The following is a 12,730-nucleotide window of genomic DNA, read 5'->3' on the forward strand; positions in this document are numbered from 1 at the left end:
GGCGAGTTCTCACTCTGTGTTCTTCAGTCCTTGGTGTCTCCACTCATCTCTCTGCTTCTCTCAGCTGCTCAAGGCTGACTTGGGTTTCCAGTGGACATTTGTACTCTAGGAAAAGCCTCCCATCAGAAAACTCAAGAGGCTGTTGAAACATGGCCCTGAGCTTCATTTCCTTGTGGAGCTGTCTGATTTGCTACTGTTTAACACTTGAGTTGCTCTATATATTAGTTCTTGTACATTTGGAAGGCTAGTCCAAATGCGCCTGTAGATTGTGATGGAATCACATATCAGAATTCTCCTATTTGTGCTAAGAGTGAGCTATACTACTTTGGAATACTCCCATGGATTGCACATGTGCATTTTAAAACAGGTACCGTGGTGACCAGGAATAAAGCTGTCATTAAAACAATATGATTGTCTCCTATATTGTGATCAAGCTTTCAAGTTACATGCTTCCTACAACAGAATGACAGAATGGATGGAAGGAAACCAGTTACAAAGTTACTGTATTTCCTCAACATTGATTTCATTAAGAAAAAAATTTAGCCAGCTATTATACACACACACACACACACACACACACACACACACACACACACATTCATGTGCATGTAAATGAGCAAGCAACAGAACACAGAGAAAAATAAGGTTTTTCCTCATGTATTTTACATATAAGACATGCTTAACCTGAACACCTCTTTCAGTTTCTCATTTGTAATTCAGATTAAATTGTATCTACCCCAAGGTATTTTTTGATTACTGTTCACAAATACTAATAAGGTACCTTTCCTGATGGTATGCCCTGCAGGAGAAGCAGGAAGTAGGCACAAGTTACTGAGTTTGAGTCAGGTCCTACCAGGTCTCATTCAAGAGACAATTTTCTCATTTGTTATACAATAACACTCATCTAACATTTCTTTCATAAGATTTAAATCAAGAAATATTAAACATATACTTAATCTAAAATGCAAATTGCCTTTTAAAGGTCCGAAAAACATCTCTAATGTAAATATAAACAGACAAAATAATGTATGTGCACCCTTATAATTTGAGCTCTTTCAATTGCTAATTGCTTTTTGTTTCTGGATACACTAAAGTGATTAGCATTTTAGAGTTGTCTCCCAGGAAATATAGTGTAGTCTCTCATGAAAACCACACCTTTTAGTAGAGCAAAGCCTTTCTTCATATCCTAGCTTAACTGTTCTTATAAAAAGAGTCCAATAAAAGTAGGGCGCAGGAATTTTTAATATTCTTTAAGTGATATTTGTCTCCTAATTTTGGGTTCTTGATCCAATATTTTATTACAGAGCCTAAGGGAAAAAATGGGCAATTAATGGCTTTACTGAATCAAAAGAATATTAATAAGAAATTGATATTAAGAGAATTAACGGACTGTTCATATTCTCATATTCCATAGTCAACTCTCTCTGTACAGTCATCTTGCTTCCACATTTTGTGACCCACCTTTACCTAGAGCTGTATTTGATTTTTGGTATAGATCTCAGTTATTTTAAGGCCATCATATTTACAAAGTTAGGTAAAATCTTCTAGTAAGATAATTACATTATAATATTGTATTCTGTATTCTGAACACTTTTATTTTTCATCTTAATACATTTATTAATTTTTGGTGCAGTGTGTAATGCAGACCAGCCACATCTTTGTGGCTAAGGATGACGTTGAATTTCTGATCTTCCTGCCTCTGCCTTCTGGATGCAGATATGTGCCACTATACTCCACCTAGTTTATGCGGTGTGTGGACTCTACCCAGGGCTCTGTGCGTTCTATGAAAACTCTCTACCAACTGCATTGTATCTCTGGAACTGAACTGAGCACTTTTAATCAAACAATAATAATTTTACTGATTTGTTTGAAAATATTATTATGAACAGGATTAATAATTGCTTTCTTTTCAGATACATGTTTTGTGATAGTCCAAAAATGTGAGCCTATTTCCACCTTGTCTGAGGTCAAAGAGTTTGAAGTTGCTCAATTGTTAACAACAATCAGGGCTGTACATCCTAAATCAGAATGTGGCTACTTGGTTCTTTGGACATTAAGATGGCTCAAACAAGTAGATCATTCCATCCTGAGAGATCATCGGGATATGAAATGTACTTCTGCTCCATCTTTTGTAATATGAGGTTACCTGGGGGAGTGATTGCCTTCAGGATACTTGGTCTAGATGGGCTTCACTGCCTAAACCACAGAGTGCTAATGACTTGATGTCTCAAATTGTTAAAGCAATTAACTGTTGGAGTTGTCCTTTGTATCATGTTAAAGAAGTCTTTGTTGCCTTCTTTCCCCTTTTGTATTGTGGTATAAGCATATGGAAAATTAAACACAGTTATTTCAGTATTCACTGGAATGACCTTCTGGTATTATTCTATATTTCTGTTTTATTGTTTTTCATGCATATTCATATTCTTTACTAATATTTCTAAATTCCCACACCCCTGCCTTGGAGAAGTGTTTTTGTTGAGGCTGTTTTGCCCAAATCCACAAAGTCCCCCAAAAGCCAGCAAGGAGACCGAGTCCCATATGTAAAAGCAAAGAGCCTTTATTTTATGCAAGTTCGCAAACTCAGTCTCTCTGGATGTCTAATGTACTGGAATAAACAGATAGCCCCGAGCTCAGTTAGAGTTGGGTTTTTTTTAGTAGTAAAGGTGAGACTGAGGGGTTTCTGAGGTTCAGGACCCCTGATTGGCTGACATTTGTCAAGGGGTGTCCTGGTGAGTGTGTGCTGGCAGGTGGTCCTATCTATAAGGTCTATAAGTTGGAACATTAGGCATTTCCTTTGGATGGTCTGTTCTTGGGTGGTGCTCAGATAATCTTAGTTTATGGTCCTTCCTGCAACAAGGTATTGTTTCAGAGTAAACTACTGAGACTCAGGTCTCCATTAAACTTATTGATATCTGAGTCCTACTCTGGCAGGTGATAATGGTTGGAAGAAAAGAACTTCCTTTGGGTGATCTGTTCATATTTAGCGTATCATGGCTGGATCCTATATTCCCCTACAATATTTAATGAAAATTAGGGTGATTAAGTGTAGATGACTTCAGGTCTTGGCCAAATAAATCCTCACTTGGTCTTGGTGGACCATGGTGGTATCTACTCTTCCGGTTTATCGTGGCTAGCTTTTCTGGCTTATGGTAGTGTTGGTTCATGACCAGGGTTTTGTGTATGTTAACTTTGTCCATCTTAGTATCTCAGACCCTTACAACAACAGGAATTGGGCCTTCAGAGCATCCCAGCCTATGCTTGTGTGGAAAAAAGTGACGTAGAGTGGCAGCCCAATTGTCTAAGGCTCAGTCTCCTGGCTGCATGGTGGGGAGGGCCATCTGACATATTCAGTGGGTGCACTCCAAAGTGAATCAGCATCTCTACAGGTGAGGGCTTCCTCATGTGTTCAGTGAGTGCACATTAGGGAAGATCACCTGTTTCTGCAATCCTACACCAAATATTCCTGGTTGTGTAGCTTCAGCCAGAACACCAGATTTCTCACTGGTAACATACATAAAATATTCATTTTTACTGCAAAGGGCTGATGTAAGTTTAGATGAGTCCATGCACATAAAATGCTTAAAACAGTCTTGGTACACTAAATGCACTGAATAAATCATTACTGCTTTATTTCCCCCTTCATATGACATGCAGTTATGTTTCTTCACGGTCTAGCTTGGCTTGCTCCTCTGACTGCTGCTGCTTCTGTTGCATGGGCCTAAGTGAACAGAAGTGAGCAGTGAAAAGCAGATCCTGACCTTTGGGCAAGTTGGAAAGAATTATCCAGAGGTGTGGATACAGTAGCTCATGTTTAAGGGCATGAGCATTGTTGCAGATAAGACATAGTGTTATTATTTCCATTACCCAGTGCTTTGACAAAATGTCTAGCCACCACAAGCACTGGCACTTCCAGGTTCCAGTGTTCCAGTGCCACACATGTGTCATCAAGTGCTCAGGCAACTTCAATAGCTACACAGGGCGCTCAAGCTCTGCATGATCTACATGCAGTGTGGTTATGTGATCTGTGTGTGCAGCTACATAATCCCCTGTGTGCATGTGCTAGACAGCCTTTAAAAGCTGGACATGTCCACTCCAAGCTCTCTTCCTGCACCAACTTCCTCATGCCTATGCCGCACGAGTCGTTCTCTGTCTCAATAAACTCTTAAAATGGGTTTCGTTGTGTGTCTCATGATCTGTTCTCACTTGTTGTAACACCCGGTTTTGGTGTTACACCCTCGGTACAGTTCGCGTGCAGCTGTACCGAATGCGAGTCCGGGCAAGGGCCTGGAGATTGAACACAAGAGACAGAAACCAGGGTCATTCGATAGGAGATCAAGCGAATGCCGTTTATTCAGACTTGGGGAAGCCCTTTTCTACCTAACTGCAGCACAAAGATCTCACCACCCAGGGAGGTGGGAAATAAACACACAGGAAGCTTAGTTAACAATGGAGAAGATTGCCTGCAGCTAAATCACCAGGTGGGGCAGGGATAGTACGGAAACACACAGGAAGCTTAGTTAACAAATAACAAACTGTCCCCGCCAATGCACCCCAGGAATAAGGGAGACCAGGGCCCTACAACTTGTGTCTGGTCATTCCATATAGGGGTAGACTCTATTATCACCAAAGTGAGGCCAGAGCTATGGTTTGCCAATGTCAGCACAAGAAGTGCATATACTAATGACTGTAGTTGCGTTATGTAGAATATAGATTTTCCTCTTGGGATATCCTTCTATGCAGAAGAATAGAAATTCAGAAGTGAACTTGGGTTTGAGTTAATTAATAATTTACCTTTACCTAATTTTCTACACACTAAAAGGCAGAAAACTGAAATTAGGCAGATGTCTCATGGAAGAGGGGGTCTGTGCAGTAAGCCACTGTTGATTCTTCATTTAAGATTTAATAGCATGTTGATCCTTACCAGTGCAAAAACTTGTGTTCCTTTGTGCCTGACTCAGTTTTTTTTAGCAAATTATTTTATGACTTTGACTTTCCATTTCCTTAACTCAATGTGGAATTAATTGTGTTATGATAGACAAAACAATGGTTGCCCAGAGGAATGATCACTTCTGGATCCTCAGATTTAACTATGGGTTTCTCCAAAGCTCCTGGAGGAGACTACAGCCCTGTTGGCACTGGAATTCAGAACTCTAGACCTCTGTAGGGGTAAGATAATGAATTTTCATACTGCAGTAGGACTATGGAAATACTATGTGTAGCTTGCAGTTTGTAGAAAAGATAAAGCAGTGAGTGATGAACACCAGATGTTCTGTGGGTACCATCTTAGCACCTCCTGTGCCTTTTGTGTCTGTCTGTGCAGTTGTCTGGTTATGAGTCATAGCTATCTTTTAGAAAAGTAACCATAACATTAAAACATCTGCAATATTTCTCAGCTAGTGAAATTACTTTATGGGATTGCTGAACTAAAAATTTCTGAGAGAACCAGTGTAAAGTGGAACTGTAAAATTAGAATTATAGAACTGTGAATAAAACGCTCATACCAATTCTAATCAAACATTTGAAGGCATCATTGGTGCGAGATTTTATTGTTCTCCCACAGTCCAAACTCTGTCACGTCATTGGGTACATCATTTTTCTGGTTTGTCACTGGACTCTCCCCTGGGGTGGGGGCAGATGTGTACGTGGGCGTGGGTGAAAATGTATGTGTAGTTGATGTATGCTTGTGGAAGCCAGATTACAGTCTGTTTTCTTTCCTTAGGAATGTCATGCACCTTAATTTCTGAGGCAAGGTCTCTCTTGGCTGTAGATTGCCTATCAGGCTAGGCTGGCTGGCAAGTGAGTCCCAAGCATCCACTTGGTTTCCATGCCCAGAATTTGGGATTACAAGTGTGTGACACTAAGTCCAGCTTTATTTTTGTAAATGATGAGTTCTGGGAACTAAAACTCACTCCTTATGTTTGTCAGGCATGCACGCTCCTCCCATTTCTAAAGCCTACCTTTCACCTGCTACCCACTCTGAAGATAAAAAGTTAAGAAAAGATCCATCCCCTGTTTCCCCTTTCCTTCTTTATTCTACCTTTAAGGTCTAAACAAATAAGTTTCTTAGCTTTAATTTTTTCCTAGAGCTATTTTTTTTAACCTTTCTAAAAACTTGGAAATGAACTTAATTTCTTAATCACGTAGCACGTGGGGGTGGGGAGTGGCTAGTCCAGGTGCATTCTGTTTTCAGGCTTTCCAGCCATGCAACATTTGTGAAACAATTCACTCACCCTGGCTGAGCTCCAGCCTCCCCTGGAAATCGAATGTCTTTGCCGTATTATTCTGAAATGCTATTTTCAGAATAACAGCTTCAAATGGCTAGAAAGCTTTTTAAACATTCCTCTTCCATTAAATACCATCTTCAGACTAGGCTTCCAAATGTCCAGCGATTCCAAAACACCTTTAGGCAATATCTTCAAAGTAAATTCCTGCCACTGATTGAAAGAAATGAACTCCTAGGGTGTTAAAATATACACCTCCCCTTTACTGCTACATTGATTGGAGCACTTTACATTGTGGAGTCAAATCTGTTGCAATGGCCCTTTGGACATGTTTGTCTTGTTGGATGTTGAATTGTATTCATTTCTGGCTGCTTGGGTATAGTTTGCATCTCTTTAGGGTTCTCAGTTACACTGACATCTGCTATAGATACTGTCTGACTAACTAAGCTGTTTTTATTTTCTTAAAGAGCGATGTGCCCTAAGGATAAGAAAGAAGAAAGAAAGAACAGGGACGGTCAAGATTTCACAACAAAGTGGGATTCCAGAGAGATTCCTTATGTACTCTTTTCATCAGAATTTAGGGACAGGAGGCATGGGCAAAGCTCTGCTGTGCCTTGCATGCTGTTCTGCACAGGTGCAGCTGTCAGGAGCCTTGGCTGTGACTTCGCAGCTTTGTCCTTCTAAAGGAGAAGTTCCAGGCTTGCTCTTTCAAGATTTTCTCCAAAGGGAGGAAGTAATTAGTTTTGCACAGTAAGTCAAACAGTTTGGGAAATAAAAAGTGCTAACACCATGTTGAAGGTTCCATTTAGGGTTGGAAGGTTTTTTTCTGAACAAGAATGAAGGGTTGGAGTCAAAGTTACTCCCCTCCCCTTAGAATCCCTGAACTCCCCAAGGGGATCACTTCCTGCCTGGGGCATTTTTGAACAGCCAGGGACTGTTCAAACAGTAGGGAACAGTAAAGGACTGAGGCCTCGGTCCTTTAGATTCAGCATTGAAAATAAAGGGAATAATAATAAAATAAAGGGAGACACCCCTACTCTAGAAGAAAGAACAGTGCTCCGAAACAAAGGCAGCTAGCTGATCTTGACAGTCTCGATTGACAGTTGCAAAGACTCTTTAATCTTTTTTATGATATCATTCATCTTCAAGTTTTACCCTTGTAGGGGAGTAAAGCTGTTGTGAGTACAGGGGAAATGAGGATTAGGAAGCTGAGGACTTCTCTGGAGTTCACCAGACCAGTCAGTACAAAAGCTTTAACAGCATGTTGACTCTGACTTTGACCCTAGTTAACTACAAAATAACACCATAACCATAAAATATCTGAGAAAAAAGACTCATTATTGCCTCTTTAAATATTTCTTCGCTATAAAAATGTTGTAAAATGTCAATTTATCTTTCATTTAGTGCATTTTCCTTTCTGACACAAGTGGAACTGAAAAAGATAAGACATAACTTTTATATACCCAAATAATTTCCGATAAGTGCCATGGGTGTTATCATTCATGAGGCAGGTGACCCGAGGCCTGTCCCACAAGGCCAGTCTCTCCAGGGGCAGCGGTTGGTGACTGGAGGCCCAGTCAGGTTCCCTAGCGGGTGGGAGACAGACAGATACACCATGCAGAAAGAGCTTGGCATAGAGTTTATTTAGTGGATACTGGGAACGGTATAAAAGGATTAGCAGGCAGTGGTGACTTTTTCATTTAATCCCAGCACTTGGGGGGCAGAGGCAGGCTGATCCCTGTGAGTTTGAGGCCAACCTGGTCTACAAGAGCTAGTTCCAGGACAGGGTACAAAGCTACAGAGAAATGCTGTCATGAAAAACCTAAATAAATAAATAAATAAATAAATAAATAAATAAATAAATAGTACGGGGGAGTTCAGGGTGGGGGGAAAAAGGGGAGAGAAAGGAGGTAGGAGAGAAAAAGGGAGAGAGGTGACGGAGGGAGTGGCAGAGACAGCTTCTTCAGAATCCTCTCTGCTGTTTACTCAGAAGCTCGAGTCAGCAAAGGCAAGAGGAGAAGACTATGCAGATGATCTCATCTGGAAATGACTAGACTCAGTAAACAGACAATTATGGCAGCTCAAATCCAGAATGCAGCTGTATCAGGTAATTCAGTGGGGGAGGGTGCAGGGAGTGAAGAGAACAAGGAAAAATAAGCTTAGGTCTTCTGGCAAGATATCATCTGTCAATTGATCTCTCGGTCACATCTGAATGATGGTAGTATCTGCTCTGAGCATTGTAAATTTAGGTAGTTCAGGAAATCTGGGTAAAAGTGTGTTGGAAAAAGTGAAGAGTGAAAGACTGCCTCTGGCTTCCCTTTCCTAGTGAGACTAGTATGCGAGACACCCAGATGTGTTTCCTTAACACTACATTAAGAACTGTGACTAAAAGAGGAATAGCATACGCTGATTGCTTATTTAAAATCATTTGCTAACAGGGCAATCTTTGGTGTAGGGTATCAGGAAGAATTTTGTTTCATTATAAGAAATGGGAGAAAGAAAGGAAAGATAATTTACTCCAGAAAATGAAATGGAAATGAGGAAATAATAATGAGATGGTTATATATGCTTTGTGTTGCGTATGTCCTGTTTTAGCAACATCTTATCCTCTTTAAGACCAGACTTCAGGAACTAGAAAGATGGCTCCGCCATTTAATATCACATGCTACTTTTGCAGAGGTCCTGGGTTCATTTCCCAGCATACACATTGCAGTTCACAACTATCTGAAACTACAGTCCTGGGGTTGAGATGCCCTCTTCGGACCTCCACGTGCATCAGGTATGTAGTTGTGCACATACATAGATGCAATCAAATCAGTTTTACACTTGAAATAATAAAATAACATCTTTTAAAAATTACAAAAAGAATAGACTTGAAACTTGGAATCTTGTCTTTAGAATTTGTATGTCTTGTGAAATAAAAACTGAATGTTTATTTCAGACTAATTATGATATTTTCTGAAGTGATATTTTCCTATTTCTATGAGGAAATCCCTTTGTGTATAGATCCTGTCTTCCAATAGGGGCCAGTTCAATAGTGAATATCATCAAAACTGGGCACTCTTGCTTGTTTTTCCTCTTCATTTCCTCATCTCAGACATTTATGATGACTGTAGCCCTGGACTAAAAGAATATTGCCTGGAGAGAAATTGTTTTACATTTTCAGTGCAATTATTTCTATAATTTTTATCTGAAAATTTTATGTGCATTCTTTTTTAATTTCTGGTTGTTCACTTTCGGGATAATCATTTGCATTTGTAATAGGTGCAAAGGTAACATCTGCCTCCAAGTTAACTCCTCTGTACACTGTTCAGTGAAGCAATGAAGCATTGAAACTGTGAGAACATCTCTCAAATGTTGCTGCTAGTTAATAATTCTTCATGCTTGGAGTGTTGCATCTTTTGCACCCTGAGTCTATTAATCTTGAAAATAACACGAGTTACGTGGTTCTCACTCAGCGCTTTTGAAGACAACAACAGAAAAGAGGGCTAAGAGGGAATAGGAATTCAATTAATGTTTCTCACTGCAAGCTTCTTGTAAATACTTTTGAGAGCAGCTTATAAGACAAGAGATAACAGTTTTACTAATATAATATTTTATTTGTTGAATGAAAATTGAGAGTGATATGCTAGCTTCAGGAACAAGCACAATACTCTGAAAGGCAAACAGATGATTGTTACTTGCTTAGGGGTGGATGCTTGTGTGAAGATCTCCCTCTTGGCACTGAGAGACTAGCAAGCACCTGTGCAGGCCCTATGCAGGCGCTGTGCACGCTGTCAGTCTTTGAGTTTACATGTGGTCCGTGCTGCTGGGTGTGCAAGACACTGTTTCCTTGGGAGTTATCCATTCCCTCTGGCTCTAATGACAATCTTTCTGCTTTCTCTGCTGCACAGATTCCTGACCGGAGAGTTTGAAAAAAACATCATCCCACTTAGGACTGAGTCTTCAGAAGTATCTCACTCTCTAGAAATCAGAATATCTTGTATGAAAAACTTTTATATTCAATAACCCCTTCCACACACACACACACAAACACACACAGAGACATCCAATACAGTTCTACCCCTTTGGGAAATTGGAGCTAGCCCATAACTACATGAAAAATATTCAACCTTGCTAGTTTGCTAGTAGGTGAAAAGTGCTTTAATATAGATAATAGAACAAAATACTTTCTTTTTCATTTGCTTGATTCCAACCAAAAAATATAAATATGATACCTAGTATTTGTATGAAGAGTTTTTTTTTTTTAAAGGATAAAATTTGGTTTATATTTTTCTGAAGGTAATTTGACAACTTAGGCCAAATACTTAAGAGAAAAATTGTTTGGCAATTTTAATTCTCAAAGTTTATTGTATAGTAACATAAAATATTATATATAGTAGTATATATTCATAAATATTTAATTGTCAGATGAAATAAATATATTGAATAATTTAAACTGTCTTCATTTTGTATAAAGTAGGATTGAATTAATCCATATGCTAAATGGATGCATTTGACAAAAAATGTTTTAAACCATTAAATATGAAATATATATGAGCATGTAAAGTTAAGGGAGAAAAATCCTACTGTTAATTGAAAAATACTTTACAAAACAAAATGCCATCTGCTTAAAGAGTGTTCTATTTACTGCACAAATAAACATTTTTTTTTTTTTTGGTTTTTTCGAGACAGGGTTTCTCTGTGGTTTTGGAGCCTGTCCTGGAGCTAGCTCTTGTAGACCAGGCTGGTCTCGAACTCACAGAGATCCGCCTGCCTCTGCCTCCTGAGTGCTGGGATTAAAGGCGTGTGCCACCACCGCCCGGCCAAATAAACACTTATGAACATGTGCAGTAGCATCCTGAAAGTTGTTATTTATGAGAAACTTTTTTGTTAACTTAAGTGAATTTTCTCACCTCCAGTGTCTCAGCTTTGAAAATTAACATGGATTATTTGTGTAATGAAAGCATGGCTATGTCATATGCCAGGAAAATGATAAGCTTAGCTTACTTAATATTTTATTATTTAAAAAGCATAGCTGCAAGCTAAGTGAATTTTTTCACTTCTTATTTTCTTTCACTTTATCATTCAATAGTCATTCCCACTCTGCATATAAAGGACGCACCATGCTAGATTAAACATACCAAATGTGCAGATGTGGCAGAAAAGCCTACAATAAATTCCATGTGAAAAAGTTATGGAGCAAATCTAAAGTAGGGTATTGGCCAATTCAAGACTCAATTAACAGAAAATTTGCAATCTGGTCAAAATAAATGTTCAAATAAAATGGAAATATGTATGCCTTTTACCACTTCACCACTGAAAATGAAATTTCATAAAATCTATACATAGAAGATACAGTTAAAATTTCAACTTTCCTTTTAACTCTCCATGGAGTCTGAGAGTACTCCTACTGCCAGCACACAGTTGAAATTTCACACAGAAATGGAATCGGTTCCTACTCTCTAGTATAAGGAAGCAATACATTCTTCCTCATTCTAGAGAGTAGTATTACAATAAACCTGTTTTGAAAGACCCTGGTAAGCACAGAACAATTTTATATATGAAGGATTTTAAATTAAACTTGTGTTCATGGTCATCATTATAAAAGAATTAGATGGTTGCTAAAAAATGAGGTTTGCATTTCTGGGTGGAAGATAGAGACAGATAGGACCAATGAGCTCAGACTCCAAGAATGAAGGAGAATGAGAGAAGCAGATAAAGTGGGATCCAAGAAAGAGAACGTGGTTACCTAGAAAGAGAAACACTTTCTGCTTAAAATACCATGTAGCTTAGTCTTCTGAGAATGCACATTGTGGAGTGCACCAGACTTTTGTTGGCAGAACTTTAATTCATCTTGGATTTTGGATTGAGAAGAAGGGAAAGGATATGTAGAGATACAAAAGAATGCAAACTGTTGACTTGAAGCTGCATCAATCACTGTGTTCTGTCCTTGTTCACTCAGTAAACACATCTGTTGAGCGTTCTCTGTGTCCTAGCAACGTTCTCAACACAGGTACTGCAGAGGTGAAAGTGACCTAGGTCTCTGTCCCAAGAAGATGTGAAGAGTCTGGTTCTGATACAACTTTTTATGTCAAATTTATCTTTCACTTTAATTATGTCATAAATGTAGTTTACTCATAACAAAAGACCATAATAACAAAAATTAAGAAATTATCTTTTTATATGGCAATGTATCACCGAATGAGCTCATTATTGATTTTCAGATGAATGTTTTAGTTATGTACTGTGTTATAATGGATTCTGACTGCTTTTTTTAAACAACAACAATAAAAAGTACAAATTATACCATTTCATTATTTACATACATGCATGTAAAAATTCTTATATGAATTAGAAGTGTCAGAAGAAAAAAGAAAAAAGATTGGAATTAAGCCAGGAGATGGTGGCACATACTTTCAATCCCAGCACTTGGGGAGGCTGAGGCAGGTGGATACATGTGAATTAGAGGCCAGCCTGATCTAGAGAGAGAGAGAGAGAGAGAGAGAGAGAGAGAGAGAGAGAGAGAG

The sequence above is a fragment of the Alexandromys fortis genome, unplaced genomic scaffold (assembly GCF_014885135.2).
Source record: "Alexandromys fortis isolate MF-2015 unplaced genomic scaffold, M_Fortis_MF-2015_v1.1 scaffold_96, whole genome shotgun sequence".
Classification (NCBI taxonomy): Eukaryota; Metazoa; Chordata; class Mammalia; order Rodentia; family Cricetidae; genus Alexandromys; species Alexandromys fortis.